Raw genomic sequence first — 18,141 nt, 5'->3', positions numbered from 1 at the left:
TTTTTTTGGTGACAGGTACTTTTTAAATAAAACAGGAAATACAGCATTTTTAGAAAACCATATTCTGGAAAGAAGTGCAATTTCACGGCCTTTAGCTACCAATAAGTACTAAACTAAACTAAAAGATTTTTCCTTCAAATATATTTTCTTAGAAATGGATTGATTAGCGATGAAATAGAGTTTCAAGTTGTGCAATGATATATCTTTGGTTTACGGATCACTGCTGTGGCAGCTTTAATATTCAGCAAATTTTACACAATAAAAGTGGAGTAAATAGTTGATTACTGCACTTTTACAGTATACACAAAGAAAATGTTGCAGGCTGCGGAATGGTACAACATTGAGTTAGACAACAAAGATGACCTTCCATCTGCAGAAGTGCTAAGGGGTTAACCATTATACTTCATGTTTTCATCAACTAAACTTAAATATCAGTACAAAAACTCTATCTATCTATCTATTTATCTATCTTTCCATCTATCATATAAATAAATCCCTTCTATGTACTCCTGCACCTCAAAAACATCTCCAGAATCCCCCCTTTTCTTACAGCAGGGACAAACAAAATGATTATAGTCTAGACAGCAAAAACTCTTAGTACTTTCTCCAGAGAATCTTTATTGAACATTTACTTTACAATGGCATATATTAAGCAATAAATATGATATTTATGAAATGCTAAGTTCCACATATGAATGACAATGAGCTCTGTGTGTGGTATATGAGTTTCCTCAATACCTTACACAGCAGGTTGGGGAGCAAGACTTGCTCTGGTAATAACAATAGCTGCTATTTCAGTCTTTGTGCCTTGGGCAGATATTTTTGCTAACTGCATTTACTCTTTCAGTTATTCATGAATTCTGTTAGTGACAGAATCCTGTTATGAGGTTTGGCTTTCATAATACCATAAATATTATCTGTGTGAGGCTGCAATTTTTGAAGTATGTACTATAAAAAATAAAGAAAATCATAGTTACACACCATATCAGAGGTTTATCATTTTGTTAATGCAATTTTAAAATGTTTCATATTACATTTTGGGAGGTTAGAGACTTGTATAAATTATATAGCAGTATATAACAGTATATAACAGTTGAGGGTGTGGCCTGGCTATGGAGGGGTAAAGAGGTATGTCTTCGGAGCCCAAGAAGCATGACTCAGTACACATGCTGTTTATGGGCAGGGGCGGGCTTGCAAAATTGTAATCATAGGTAAGACAATATATAAGGAGGGAATATTTTACCATACATATCACCATCATATTGTTACTGACCAAATCCTTTGTACTGAGCCCAAAATTAACAATAATACCAGTATGCAAGAAGGAATATTATCACCACTCATATTACCATCATACTATTACCGACCAATGTTTCTCTTAAGATTCCCTATAGATTGACCAGTTTTATTGTTCACTTTGTGGAGCGAGCTTGTGCTTAACTCTCATGGCGGTCGCCATCAGAGTTAAGCACAAGCTCGCTCCACAAACAAACAAAAAAGAAAGGAGATGCTGTAATAACAGTAAGAAAGCCTAAGTACGGTTCCTGATGAATTAAAGGCTGAAGGAAACGCGTCGAACCGATACCTTACAGAGGAGCAGTGTGAACGAACACAAGGAGAAGACAACAGGTTTTTTCTCACGTCCTCTATCTATTATTGCCACCATGTGTGTGTGAATATATGAAATGAAATTATCTTAGTATTCTAAGGGACAGTGCAATAATATATGAAGCTCAAACATGTCTATTAATAATAATAACTAAACTAGTAACACGTCTGCAAATGTAAAAATACTGGTTTATGCATATCTGGGACTATGTGAAGTTCATGTAAGAGGAACTGTGCAATATCCAATAAGACGCTGATATACATGCAGATAGTGGACCTATTGGACTTTGTATCATACCTATGGGACAAGGAAGCTTTTTGCACTAAAAGTCATATAAAACGCTTTCACCGTGTTCACATTGATGCGATCTATATGGATGAATAGTCTGGTGTAACATTTATATTAGACATCTCACCGTGTCTGTACCGATATGTTATATGTGGATGATTGAGCTTGGTGCAAAAAATATCTGCAAAAACGCAGACATTTATATTTAATAAATACTACGGACAGACACTGAAGCGTGTTCCCATACCATCAAAAGGAATATTGCATGTAGTAAATCATCCATCTTAACAAATGGCACTGGACGCAGTAAATTATCAACAGTTTTACTGATTTAAATTGCGGCATTTGCATGAACGTTTTTTCTTGGCTCAAATATCTAAAACCAAGTGTGAACAGTGATCAAAAAGACTGTGGCGTTAATACAAGAATATAATGTTGGGGCGCTCATCTGTATGAAATAATGTGGAGAGGTGAGCACCAAGAAAGATACCAACATATGGCGGTGGCAATAAATTTTTAGTTTTTTTCACGTGGTGTGATTTTTTCAAATTTTTTCATATTTTAATGGATACAATAAACATCATATACATAACAGGGAAAAATAGCAGGGAAAGGCCAAGAAACAGAGCTAAAAGAGGGGGGGTGATGGGGGGAAGCAAGGAGGTGATGGTGCACATAGGAGAAGAGGTACAGTGAGAGAGAAGGTATATGCCAAGTCAAGACGTTCCAGTCAGTGACATAGAGAAACCAAATGGGAGAAACTGGGGAGAGGAAGCAAAGTCAATCCACTGATCCCAACCCTTTAGATATAGCTCTGGTATTGCTTTCAAGTCAGCTAGACATTCTTCCAGGCTCAGGCGTGCCCAGAATCATGGACAGGAGCAGCACAGATGGAGAGGAGGGTAGGTGGGTTCCTGTAATATCAGCTATCTGTGTACGGACGGTGGACCAAAAGTCCAGCAGCAGGTGGCATGAGAGCCATATATGAAAGAGTGTCTCCCCAGGTTGACCACACCTCCAGCACACATCTGGAACCGAAGGATAAAACCTGTGAAGTAGGGACAGAACCCTGTACCAGTGTGAGAGCAGTTTATAATAGGTTTCCTGGAGAGCCATGGCCACAGAGGTCTCTCATTCAGAAGTGCTGAGGGCATAGCCAAGTTCCCTCACCCAACCCTTCTGATAAGGGAGGAAATCCCGGGGGTCCCTGCTGCAGAGCAACGAGTGGAGTTGGGATACAACATGTGCAGGTTTTCAAATGCTGTCAAATCCACAGATACTTGCCAGGTGTTGTAAAAGTGTTGGAAGTATACTGGAAGATGAGCAGAGGCTTCAGCAAAGATGATTGGAGGACCAGATGAATGGGAGGGAAGTGTCTGGGAAGGTGGTCAGGTTTTTGTGTAATATTATAGGACCCCACTAACTGATCCTGATTTGGGGCCTCTGCTTCTGAAAATTGTAAAGAATCTTTATTCGCTTCCCAGGGACGTTAGGGCCTTGAACATTCATGGCATCCGAAGCGGAGGGTCGCAGAGAGGAGAAGAAATCATCTTTTATTTTGATTTTTAGCCACAAAGGAGTGGAGGAAGGGCATATGTTTCCATTGGGTGTTGGTGTAGAGTTTTTATACATTTTATAAATTCAGTCCTTCATACAGTCATTAAAGTACGACATAGATCTGCACAAAAGAAGCCCGTGGATATGTTGCACAGAACAATACTCATTCATATCCTTTTTTTTGGTATACCGATTGTTACATCAAAAGAAGGCCAAATATTGGCTGTAATCCTTATTTTAATAAAAAAAAAAAATAAGGTTAAATACAATAACTATTAGGCCACTGTAAGTAATTGATTAAAAAGATTGGAAGTTGACAGGACACTTTAAGGCTAGGTTCACACTGCAGAATTTCTGGGCAGAATTTCTGCCGGCGATCGAGCCGGCGGCGCTAGGACCGAGCAGACTGCATTGCTTCCCCCATAGACTGCAATGCATTTCTGGGGTGATCTTGTGGGAGATCTGCTAAGAAATGCATTGCCATCTATGGGGACGGCAATGTAGTCCGTGCGGTCCTAGTCCCGCCGGCTCGATCTTCTGCAGAAATTCTGCCCAGAAATTCCACAGTGTGAACCTAGCCTTAAGCGTTACTATTGGAAGTTCATGATAAAGTACTCTGCATATTAAATATTGGTGATCAATTATAAAATCCCTTGTTTAAGGTGAAAGGATTAAAGTTTTATGCTAATTGTTAATGAGACATAAAATCATGACTTTAATAGCCGACACATTATCAGAGAGTTGTTTTAATAAAGAGAATGTTAATTATCTGGCTTCAGAATCTTAAAGCAATTGATATGCAGTCACATAATTCTGAAGATAATTGCAATTCAGTCTGATTAATATCATTTGCTGTTTATTAAGCAGTTCACTGAAGCTGTTGATGTTGACTTTTACATGACATTTTATATAATTGTGAGAGGGGAAATTTAACTCATGTCAAAAAAATCCACTTTCAGTGACCTGCTAAAGAATAGAAAGACCTACATTTTGAGGTGGACATTTCTAATATTGTCTCATGTTAGTAGGTTTAGGGTACAAAGTGGAACAGTATATTGACTTTATTACAGAATTGGTGCTAGGAATGGTAGAAAGTTCAGATCTTATAGATTTTTATGTGTATCTTCTTCTGACCAATGATGGATTGAGAAGACAAACGGAAACTGTTAACATGTTATAATTACCAGTCAGTTTAGTTTAGCAGCAAAGGGGTATCCATACATTTAAATTGTTTTTATCTATCAGATAGCATTGACTTAAAATGGTTAAAAAAATTGCTCCAATTCTTAGGCTATGTTCACACATGGTATTTTGGTCAAGATTTTTATTTATTTTTTGTATCTTTTTATGTGTCAGTTCCACTCTTGTTTTTAGTTAAAATTCTTGAGTGAAAACTTGACCACAGTACTATGTGTAAACATAGAGCAAGTTTTTCCTTTGATAATTATTTTACTTGTTAGTTTTATTTCCTGTTCCTCTTATTCCTATTCATATTTTCCTGATTTTTGGAAGTCAAATTAACTAGTGAACAAAACACAGATGGAACTGATCCATGCAATACCACAGCTTTGCATGGATCAGTATAAGCAATCTAATGATTGCTTATAATAATTGTTAATGATTGCTTATATAAGTCCCCCTGGGAGACTAAAAAGGGTAAAAAAAATATAAAAAAAATAGTTACATAAAAATCACCAAATGTCCAAACTATTAAAGTTTTACTCCAAAGTGAACAGCGTAAAACAAAATACTTAATGCACCAGGACATACATTTACATCCTAAGCATAACCGCCAGCATCGGAGCGATGCCCGGATCATGCGCGGCATGTCCCGGCTGCTGATCGCAGCCAGGGACCCGCCCATAATGGCGAACACCCGCGATCCCGCGGATGTCCGCCATTAACCCCTCAGATGCCGTGATCAATACAGATCGGGGCATCTGTAGCATCGCGGTCACTAAAATGGATGATCGGATTGCCCGCAGCGCTGCCGCAGCAATCTGTTCGTCCAGCACGGCAGACGGAGGTCCCCTCACCTGCCTTCGCTGCCTTCCCGGCGTCTTCTGCTCTGATCTGCCTTCCCGCAGACCAGAGCAGAAGATGACCGATAATCTTGATCAGTGCTGTGTCCTATACATAGCACTGAACAGTATTAGCAATCAAGTGATTGCTATAAATAGTCCCCTATGGGGACTATTAAAGTGTAAAAATAAAAGTAAAAAAAGTAAAATAATAAAGGAAAAAAAAGTGGGAAAAACCCCAAAAAGTGTTAAAAAAAATATTTTATATACATATTTGGTATCGCCGCATGCATAAATATCTGAACTATTAAAATAAAATGTTAATGATACCGTATGGTGAACGGCGTGAAATTAAAATTTAAAAAAATCCAAAATAGATGCTTTTTTATAACATTTTATTCCCCCCAAAAATTATAAAAAATGGATTAAAAGTTCTATACAAGCAAAATGGTATCAATAAAAAGTACAGATCACGGCGCAAAAAATGAGCCCTCATATTGCCGTTTATATGGAAAAATGAAAAAGTTATATGTCTTCAAAATAGGGGGATTTTAAACGTACTAATTTGGTTAAAAAGTTTGCTATTTTTTTTTAAGCGCAACAGTAATAGAAATGTATGTTATCATGGGTATCATTTTAATCATATTGACCCAAAGAATAAAGATCACATGTCATTTTTTACCGTAAATTGTATGGCGTGAAAACAAAACCTTCCAAAATTAGCAAAAATGCGGTTTTCTTTTTAATTTCACCACACAAATAGTGTTTTTTTGATTGTGCCATACATTTTATGGTAAAGTGAGTGATGGCATTACAACGGACAACTGGTTGCACAAAAAACAAGCCCTCATATTAGTCTGTGGATGAAAATATAAAAGAGTTATGATTTTTTTTGAAGGCGCGGAGGAAAAAATGAAAACGTTAAAATTAAATTGTGTGCGTCCTTAAGGCCCAAATGGATTGCGTCCTTAAGGGGTTAACCGCATGGTCAAATGAGTACACATTAAAAAAAAATCTAAGTCCAAACTTGCATATTTTTGGTCACTTTGTATACCCTTAAAAAAATTCATAAAAAGCGATCAAAAAGTCACACCAAAACAATTAGGGTACCGATAAAAACTAAAGGTCACGGTGCAAAAAAATAAGTCCTCATAAGGCCCCGTATAGGGACAAATAGAAAAAATTTATAGGGGTCAGAATGTTTTAATTTTTTTAATTTATAGGGGTCAGACAATTTTAAACATACTAATTTTGGTGCATGTAGTTATAATTTTTTTTACGTAGTAAAATAAAATAAAAAACTATATAAATTCGGTATCTAACTGTATGGCCCTATAGAATAAATATATGGTGTCAGTTTCACCGAAAAGTGCACTGCGTAGAATCGGAAGCCCCCAAAAGTTACAAAATACCGTTTGTTTTCAAGTTTGCCCCACAAATAATTTTTTTCTGGTTTGCCATAAATTTTTGGGTGAAATGACCTGTGGTCCTTAAGTGGTTAAGCTTCAGTTATCTAGTGCTGAGTTGCCTTCACATTCTTGTTACTTATGAATATTTATACATGCTTGCATGATTTATCTGCATATTTTTAATAGTAACCCTTATCTGTCTCACTAAGTCCTGGGGGTCTCTGAGTACTGGGAGTTACAGTTAGGACCAAGGAAAGGTGACTGCGTTAGGTGAAATCACTTTGAAGTATGGAGCTAGAATGGCTTCACAAGAGAATGGTTCTCTAATGTGAATGAGGTATCATATTAATTTAGATACTCCTAATAAAGAATACTCTAGGATAATAATTATATAAAAGGTAATATAAACATATAGTATTTATTGCATGTTGAGTGATACTGTACTATATATGTCATATCACACAAGAACTAAATATTGTTTAATTCATTTAATTTCCTCAGTGATTGATTTCATTGTGATGATGCAAAAGAGAGAGAGAGGAGTTATGGGGAAGGTTAAAAGGTGACTACATTGTCACGAATGATTGCCCCGGCTAATCACCAGCATCAAGATTATTAAAAGCATTATTAGACTATAATTTCAATCTTGATTTACCAGCTAACCATCTGCTACCCACAGGCAATTTTCACAGCATCAAAGTTGAAACTAGTAGGAAATTAAATCATCATTAGAAGATCCAGCCAAAAAAAGACAGCACAGTGTAGATTTTCCTATCAAAAGATTATATGTCCTTATTTCCAAGGCAACATTTTTAATTTGAGGATTTTTAACAGTACATCAAAATGATTTGAAGGTAATAATTTTCTTCTGGCTCCAACACTGTATTTAAGATGCTTTGGAAAAAAAAAAATACATTCCGCTCCCTAGTAATTTGGAATAGTAATTTGGTAGTCTTCTTGCTGTTGTTTTAATATAAAATGTCAATTTATCTGAATTTTTTTTTAATTACTTAACTTTTTTAATGCACTGTAAGTTGGTAGAGTTACGTGAATTTATTTTATACGTAATATTATATTTTGAAGTCTCTCCTTCACTATTATGGTGGTATGTTTGCAAAATAATATGCTGCCATTAGGCGTTCAGCGCACAAATAAGCCATTAAATTTCATTTACGTCCCCGTAAGGCCTTGGAGAAAAAAACAACATTATTTTAAATAAATATTTTACACTTTCCACAAATGATTCATATGAAGAGTGTGTAAATCCACAGCAAGGGAAACTCTGCATCAATAAAAATAGTAAAGATGGTTGTCAAACAAATTGACCTGAATAGTCAAAGAAATACAAACTGAATCTGACAAGATATCCCTGGAGGGGCAGCGGAGAGACACAGGAAAAGTTTGTTTGCATGTGGTTAAGGAGGTAACTGGAGACTTCCTGAAACCGAGCTCTAATTTAGCACATGAAAGAAGTCTAATTGAGTGTTTAATGTTATGCATTTAATGTGTTTCCAATTTTCTGCAATAATAATACTTGACAAGCTTTTTCACTTGATATTTGTTTAGTGCGCACACTGCTGTCGAGCATTTTAATTGAGCTATAATTTGAGAGAATATCCTGAAGTTTACCTCAAACAGAAGACCACCTAATTTTGCCTCCCCTTGGCCACTAGCGGGGAGCACCATGCAGCCGGGTCAGCATAGCCCGCTGTGTGTCGGTAACTCCTACCTCCTCTGCCTACACTATTTACACACTTGGGTTTGGGGCTCTGGATTTACTTAGCGGGATGCAAGTCATAGCTGCCTGAAGAACGCTGACAAATTCCCAGGTGCCAGTTTGAAATTCTTCATCACTGTGCCGACCTGGTCCATAGCATTTGACGTGTCCTACACTGTGCACATGCAGGAGGGGAGCTGAATGAGGCAGTACCCCCTCATCCAATAGGAACTATAGACTGGTGCCTACCAGATTGGGGAGCCACAGATTGGGGTACTGCAAAAATCATGAGTGACTACAGCATTGGCGGTACAGTAAGACAGAATACACCATGATTAGAGATGAGCGAACCTACAGTAAATTCGATTCGTCACAAACTTCTCAGCTCGGCAGTTGATGACTTTTCCTGCATAAATTAGTTCAGCTTTCCGGTGCTCCGGTGGGCTGGAAAAGGTGGATACAGTCCTAGGAAAGAGTCTCCTAGGACTGTATCCACCTTTTCCAGCCCACGGGAGCACCGGAAAGCTGAACTAATTTATGCAGGAAAAGTCAGCAACCACCGAGCCGAGAAGTTCGTGACGAATCAAATTTACTGTAAGTTCGCTCATCTCTAACAATGATATCAGTGACCTAAATGACATAATTTCTGTTGTCTTTATTTTTTCTTTCTCCTTCATCTGGTGCAGACACTAGGAATTTTGTCAGCTACATCTTCTCCTGCAGAGTTGCCTCTGATGCCTGGACATCAGTGGTTTTGCATTGTCAGCCGATCATGATCCTTTGTATGAAGACAATAATCATTATAACCCTGCCAGACTCTCTGACCCCTAAAAATAACCGTACCACACATTGCATTCCCTAAATATAACCCTGCCAGACATCATGTTCCCTGAAGGAGGCCTCAGGGTTCTTCCACAATGAGGACATTCAGCCAGCTGAATTCTGCTTGCAGCAGGTGCCACCAAAGTCATAAGCCGCAGGACCCATGCAGACCTTTGCCACCTCTTAGATAGTAGTGCAGTACGGTGGAATTCTGCCTAAAGAATGTTCATGTTCATTCTTTAGGCAGTTGTCCATTCTGCCTGCAGAATTCTCCAGTGTGCACTGAGAAGTAGAATCACACTGAAAACACTGGAACTTTGCTGCAATATGCGTAACTAATAAATAGTGATGAGGGCCTTGCCTATATTCGAATTCGCAATATTTTGAGAATATATAGACAAATATTTGTCCTATATTCGCGGTATTTCACATATTCGTTATATTCGCATATTCGCGTATTCTAGGAAGAAAACAGTGAGGGGGTGGGCAACTTTACTATTGGTTGCTATGGATGTTGTTGATAACCTCTGACAAGTGTATTTGCATAATTTTAATTGTCCCACAAGTGAAAAGAAGGAATATGCAAATATTCACATATGTGAATATGCACATATACGAATATTCACATATGCGAATATGCGCATATGCGGATATTCACATGTGCAAAAATTCACGTATGCGCAAATGTGAAAAATATTTGTAATTTTGAACATATAGCGTATATATTCGCAGTATTCGTGATAAAAATTCGAAATGCGAATATTCGCGCCCAACACTATTAATAAATCAGTAAATAGTTGATGAAGAATAGTTTGTGACTTCTGTCTGAACCGGGATAATATAATTAATGGAGAAATGTTACATCAAGCATTACAATAAACCATCTATTCACTGCATTGTAATGCTTAGAAATGCCATGTCTTCAGCATAATTGTAACAAAACAATGCGCTATTTTCAGCAGCAAAGGCAAGAACTAGAGGAACACACTTTCTTATTGTTAGGAACAGTAAGCAATGTTTTCAAGAACTGAACATTAATGGTCTAAAAGGAGGGTGTATGCGTGGGCTCCAGTTGAATATTTTTAGCTCTTTTTTTTCCCTAAGGATTTTTTCACCCTGTATGGTAACTGTCCTTTGAGTGTAACAGTTTCTTTAATCAGAAAAATCAGAATATGAGACATTTAGGTGACATTAAATGAATAGTATCAAACACGGAAGTCTAGGTTTTTTTCAGTGAAATGGAAAATAATGTAGTCTTCTTTTAGTACAGTGCATTACACAGCACACAATACGTGAAGCAACTGTCTGGGATCAAGTCTCAAAGGTGTTGTCCAAAAGGACAAAATTCTCAAAAAATAGGAAAAAAATAGACTCACTGGCCGACATTTATAATTGTCTCTAGACTGTTTTTGTGTCTAGAAAATGTGCAAAAAAAGTGCAAGCAGGGTTTATTTGCGCCTTTTTTGCGCCTTTTGGTTTACACATTTTGTGCGGGCCGGGCTAAAATGGCAGCTAAACGTGTGAGGACATGGAAAAGTCTGGGAAGGCAGGATAACCCTTAATCACATGGTGGCATGCAGCCTATCAGCAGCCAGCCAGCTCTGTTATGTCACAGCCCTATATATTTGGCAGCCGTTGCCGAAGACTGGCATTTCCGAGAGCAGAGACTGTGTGTGCGCACTAATCACTGTTACTGACAATACAGATCTTTACAGCGGGGAATCCATTCACCTCAAGCCCGCATTCATTCTGGCTAGACAGAGCAGACACTGTGTGGTCACTAATCAGCGTTACTGACAATACAGATCAGCACAGGGGAAATCCATTGACCTCAAGCTTGCATCACTGCAGCCAGGCAGGGAGGGAGAGTTTATTGTCTGCCAATTGAGATCATCACAGGAAGCACTTCCCATTCAAAGACTGCAAGCAACCATAGTGCAGGCAGGGACATACTACATAATAACAGTATTATTTCACTACCCCAGCACACTCCCTCCCTATGCGTGTTATGGCTAGGCACCCCTATTAAGGCTCTCTGTAGCCCAGAAATAGCCGTTTTTAATAGCGATTCACAAATTTTTTGCACAAAACCAAAACAAAAAATAAATAACTTCAAAAACACTTTTCAAAGACAATAATTATAAATTTCCCCCCATATTTTTTCAGCATGTGGAAGTCTTTTTTAGGTGGATTTTTACTTTGTTGGTCATTTATTTTTTTATTTTTTTTTGCAGGCATGTTCTCACTCACATTGTTATTGGATTTGGATTCTAATGCTTTACATCAAACTGTGGCCCTTTAGATGTAGCCAAACCACAACTCCAGGCATGCTGGGAGTTGTAGTTTTGCATCTGGACGGCCACAGTTTGGAGATCATTATTTTTGATGAATCTCCTTGAGTATGTATTTTTTTTGTGCTTTTGCATATTTTTTATTTTTTTCCGCATTTGCAGTTTTTATGCATGGTTCACAGATAGACGTTGATATAGTGTTATTTTCTTCATTGGTTACAGTTTGTGTTATGGGCAGCTGTGTTCCGGCCATTCATTCTGGCCATGAGCAATCCCTTTCCCCTGACATTTGCGGTCCCTGGACTTGCGGTGCAGGGCACACACGCACGCATTTCCCGGGCATTGCTAATGGTCCGGCGGTGAGTGCACCTCATCCCATACTTACGGCGGCTCTGGGCTCGCTATGTAGGATACGCGCGCATACAAGTACCGGGCATCTCCTCACCTCTCCTTGTCCCCGGCCTTCTGTGCTTTGCCAGCGTGCTCATCCCCTTTCCTTAGGGCGCGCGCCGGCGTTACTAGATTTAAAGGGCCAATACACCCATAATTGGTTGGCTGCAGGGCGGACTCTATATCAGTCTATATTAGTCCGGCACCTCTCTATCATTGTGCTGGATCTTCGTGCTTAGTGCCTTAGAAAAAGCGTTTCATTGTGTGTGCCATATTAATGTTCCTGACTTCCAGCCTGTGACCTGACCTTGCTCCTTTGCCGCCTGCCTCCTGACCTTGTGCATGTAACCTGACTATGCTTCTTTGCTGCCTGCTTTCTGACCTGTGCTCAGTCCTGACTATGCTATCATGCCAGGGGTAGCGACCTGGGTGCCGCCTGCCGCAGCAAGTCTATCCCGCTTTGCGGCAGGCTCTGGTGAAGTCCAGCGGCACCTTAGACTCCACTCCCTGGTAGAGTTCAGTCATTGTTCACACAGGACAGCGGATCCACTACTCAGCCATTACGGTAAGGCAGTTACAGTTTTATATGGATTCACATGCATTTTCAAGCAATTCTGCCACATATGCAGAAGCTGCTAATTCCATTTTTCTAATATCACCTCCTTGAGGCTGTGTTCACAGTTGGTGTTTTTTTAGCCAATATAGTTACATAGTTAGTATGGTTGAAAAAAGACATATGTCCATCAAGTCCAACCAGGGATTGAAGGGAAGGGTGTAAGGGGATAAGGGAAAGGGATGTCGTTTTATAATTCTGCATAAGCATTAATGTTATTTTGTTCCAGGAATGTATCTAACCCTGTTTTAAAGCTGTTAATTGTTCCTGCTGTGACCAGTTCCTGAGGTAGAACGTTCCATAAATTCACAGTCCTCACGGTAAAGAAGGCGTGTCGCCCCTTTAGACTAAACCTTTTCTTCTCCAGACGGAGGGAGTGCCCCCTCGTCCTTTGGGGGGGTTTAACCTGGAACAGTTTTTCTCCATATTTTTTGTATGGGCCATTTATATACTTATATATGTTTATCATATCCCCCCTTAAACATCTCTTCTCAAGACTAAACAATTGTAACTCCTTTAATCGCTCCTCATAGCTAAGATGTTCCATGCCCCATATTAGTTTAGTCGTGCGTCTCTGCACCCTTTCCAACTCTGCAGTGTCCCTTTTATGAACAGGCGACCAAAACTGAACGGCATATTCCAGGTGAGGTCGTACCAATGCTTTATAAAGGGGGAGTATTATGTCCCTGTCCCTCGAGTCCATGCCTCTTTTTATACATGACAATATCCTGCCGGCTTTGGAAGCAGCAGCCTGACATTGCATGCTATTCTGTAGTCTGTGATCTACAAGTACACCCAGATCCTTCTCTACCAGTGACTCTGCCAGTTTAATCCCCCCTAAGACATACGATGCATGCAGGTTATTAGTACCCAGATGCATAACTTTACATTTATCCACATTGAACCTCATTTGCCAAGTGGATGCCCAGACACTTAGTCTATCCAAGTCATCTTGTAACTTATGCACATCCTCTATAGACTGTACCGTGCTACAAAGCTTGGTGTCATCTGCAAAGATCCTCTATATCATTGATAAATAAATTAAACAGCAGCGGGCCCAGTACTGAACCTTGAGGTACACCACTAATAACCGGGGACCAATCAGAGTACGAATCATTGCCCACCACTCTCTGGGTACGATCCATGAGCCAGTGTTCAATCCAGTTACAAACTAAAGTTTTCAAGCCCAAGGACCTTAACTTACCTGTCAGACGTCTGTGAGGGACAGTATCAAACACTTTGGCAAAATCCAGAAACACTATATCCACAGCCATTCCTCTGTCAAGGCTTCTACTCACCTCTTCATAAAAGCAAATTAGATTGGTTTGACAACTTCTATCCTTAGTAAACCCATGCTGGCTATCACTTATAATACTATTATCCTCTATGTATTCCTGTATGTAATCCCTTATAAGTCCTTCAAACAATTTACCCACAATGCACGTTATACTTACCGGTCTATAATTGCCTGGCGAAGACCTAGAGCCCTTCTTAAAGATTGGTACCACATTCGCCTTGCGCCAGTCCCTTGGCACAATACCAGACACCAGAGAATCTCTAAATATCATGAACAAGGGTACAGATATTACTGAACTTACCTCTCTAAGAACTCTTGGGTGTAGTTCATCCGGCCCTGGAGATTTGCTTACATTTACTTTACTGAACTTACCTTGTACCATCTCTACATTAAGCCAGTTCAGTACATTATATGATGTGTTACCAGCACTGACCTAGCCAATGTCAGCTCCTTTTTCCATAGTATATACAGAACTAAAGAACCCATTCAGCAGCTCCGCCTTCTCTTGATCGCCCGTGACAACCTCCCCATTATCATTATTAAGGGGTCCTACATGCTCTGTCCTTGTTTTTTTTGTATTTATATATCTAAAAAAATATTTAGGATTAGTTTTGCTTTCTTTGGCCACCTGTCTCTCATTTTTAATTTTTGCTGTTTTTATTACATTTTTACAGATTTTATTAAGCTCCTTGTACTGTTTAAATGTTATAGCTGACCCATCAGATTTGAATTTTTGAAGGCTATTTTTTTGTTGTTTATTGCTCTTTTAATATCGCTAAGAAAATGCCACAAATACAGTCTGAGCTGTGTTTGGACCATAAATCTGTATGAGATCTCTGAAGAATGCAATCAAAAAATGTATCCCCCTGCTTTAAACCCCCTGCAGACGTATCTTAACTTAGGATGGGTCCTCTAATATGTGGTTCTGAATGGAAGGGCGGACAAGAGAGCAAATGTTGGAGTGCCCTGATATGCTGCGTCTCCCTCCCTGACGTGTATGAGGATGGCTGTGTGAGTGATTTAGTGGAATGTGATTGCGAACGCTATTTTCCATGACTTCGGGGGTCTGAGTGTTTATATCCTTCTCTTTTCCTTTTTTTTTACTTTGTTCTTTTTTACTCAAATATGTTGTTAGTGGGGATTTGCTGAAGCTGATTTATGGTTTCTGACTTATGTACGCTGAGGGTTGTGGGACATTGGTGGGGAGGGGCTGAGACGAAATGGTTCTGTGTGTGTGTGTGTGGGGGGGGTTGTTGGGGACTGTATGTTATTGTTAAACTGTGTTTAAAAAACTTAATAAAAATTATCTGATTTAAAAAAAAAAAAATGTATCCTCTAAGTGTCTAATTGCAGTGGTCTGACCGTAGGGAACCCCTGTGATCTCTCGTATGACACCCCGGCTCTCCTCATGAATGCAGTGTGTGTGGACCATGGCACAAAGCTGTGATCGACACGCCCGCTTCATGCATCTCCATCTTCATGACCCCATCATGGCATCTGAGGGGTTAATAAAATAGCCGGAGATATGTTTTTTTGAGCAGCGGAGGCAGGTGAAGGGACCTCCGTCTGCCATCTTGAATTATTGGATCATCGAGGGTGATCCAATCTTCGGTTCAAAGTGCCGCATTGCAGCAGATGCCTTGATGTGTATTGATCATGGCATCTGAGGAGTTAATGGCAGTCATCAGTAGTGTTGAGCGGCATAGGCCATATTCGAATTTGCGATATTTTGCGAATATATGGACGAATATTCGTCATATATTTGCTAAATTCGCATATTCATAATATTCACGTTTTTTTTCGCATAGGCGAAAATTCGCATATGTGAAAATTTGCATATGTGAAAATGTATGAACTTTATAGCAAGTATACCAGTGTAACTTGATAGAAGCAGTAGAAGTACAAGTCATACAAGTATAATCTATCAACATGGTTCGCAGCCAATTTGCGAGGAAGGAAGTAAGAATCATCATCAGTGTAAGTATTTTTGCATTACTCTTGTAGTTGTATCTTGTGAATTTATTTTTGATATATTCGCGCATGAGAAAAACTTCCAAAACTACAACTCCCAGCATGCCCTAAAAGCAAACAGCTGTCTGTTTCAGTTGCGTACCTCCAGCTGTTGCATAACTACATCTCCCAGTACATGCTGGGAGTTGTAGTTTTTCAACAGCTGGAGGCACACTGGTTGGAAAATGCTGAATCAGGTAACAGAACCTAACTGAAGGTTTTCCAACCAGTGTGCCTCCAGCTGTTGCAAAACTACAACTCCCAGAATGCACTGACAGACTATACATGCTGGGAGTTGTAGTTTTGCAACAGCTGTAGGCACACTGGTGGGGAACCACTGAGTTAGGAAACAGACTCTAGTTCATTGATTCCAACCCGTGTGCCTCCAGCTGTTGCAAAACTACAACTTTCTGCATGCACTCACTGCCTGGGCATGCTGGGAATTATAGTTCTGCAACATCTGGAGGGCTACAGTTTGGAGACCACTATATAGTCGACCACAGTTTTAGGTCCGGTTGGAAAAGCGCATACGGGGCAAAAATTAGCCGACCGGAGCGAACGTTTCACTACTGTGCACAATACTCCAAGTGAAGCCTCACCAGTGTTCTGTACAGTGGCGTGAGCACTTCTCTCTTTCTACTGCTTATACCTCTCCCTATACATCCATTCTTCTATCTCTTGCTCCTCACACATCCAATAGGATGGCTTATTTTTCCACTTTTTAATCTGACTGACCTTAATACCTGGCAAAAGATGTCCACCTATTAGGACAACTCGTGCAAAATTTAATTGTGAATGGACAATATCTTCTGTCTCCAGTACGAGCTTCATGATTAACATGGGAAATGTTCCCTGAATGGTGCAGAAAATCCTTCTCATGCAGCTCCTCGCCCACTTGATGATGTAGTATATCAAGTGACCCAGAGCCCACCACGTGGAGGTGGCTGCATTTCGGGCTCCTCCCCACCCCCACCCCCAACCATATGTAGAGCTTATGCGGCCTAATCCAACTCTCCAGCAGGAAAGATGGTAGTAAATTGGCCCTTATTGATCATCTTCAGCTTCTGGTCTTATACTTCCAAGATGACTATACAAATAGTAAAAGGGCATCTTGAAAGCGGCCATCATGCTGGATACTGATCTGTTGGCCATAGTCCATGCTCCTGCCCACATATCCAATACAGAATTGGCCCCCCACAGTTTGCTCTTAGCATACATCCATGTCTGTTGCAGCCAAGACACTTTAGGCTCCAAGGCATCTTCAGAGGCTGATGTTATATCCTTCTGGTCTTCTGGGATGGGGACTATCACATGTTCACTCTGCTTGGATTCATGCAGGTGGGAATAGTCCCCTAAAGGCATGTCAATGTCCACATCAGCGAGGTGTCCACTTTGCCTTTTCTCCCTCCCAGGTAATGTCTGCCTTATAATCCTGATCTGATAGTAAGGAGCAGTGTCTTTATAATAGAAGCGGGTGTACCTCCATAGGAAACTTGTCACGTAATGTGAGAGACAAATCACAGGCACCGAGAGAACTGGAATATCTGCAAAATATACAAGATAGGAAATTATTAAATGGATATTTATTTTTTTCTTATTAACCTGTAATATACAAAGCAAATTATCAATATTTTACAGGTTATTTACTAGATGAACAGATGTCCTGGATCCCAGTTTGGTCATTGAACATTGTAGGAAGCTTTTTGTAAACTCCTGTGTGACTAGAACTATTATTCCTCTAATATCAGAATCGTTTCCCATGTTTGCAGAAGGGAAAATATTTATAACATCAATTCACAGACTAAAATCATTTCTTATCACACGAGTAAAACCTTTCCCCAATGTCTGTAAGAGACTTAAAGCCCCCAGGATAGACTGTACAAGAGACCATCACTAACTTTCCTGCACTCTACTATATTAGCGTCACATTTACTGCATGTTACATCCATTATTAAACTCTCATTTTGGAAGTTTTCGTTATTCCTACCTCTTAGCTTCATTGTGGCTGGCCCTACAGGATCCTTTTGCCTTAGAAAGACAAAATCTTCTTTAAATTTGCAAAAAATGCGCAGGTCTAGTGGGAAAACAAGTTCACCGCCGAACCGAGGAAATAAGTG

This window comes from Hyla sarda, chromosome 3 (genome assembly GCF_029499605.1).
Source record: "Hyla sarda isolate aHylSar1 chromosome 3, aHylSar1.hap1, whole genome shotgun sequence".
Lineage (NCBI taxonomy): Eukaryota > Metazoa > Chordata > Amphibia > Anura > Hylidae > Hyla > Hyla sarda.
Note: the sequence above shows the minus strand (reverse complement) of the source record.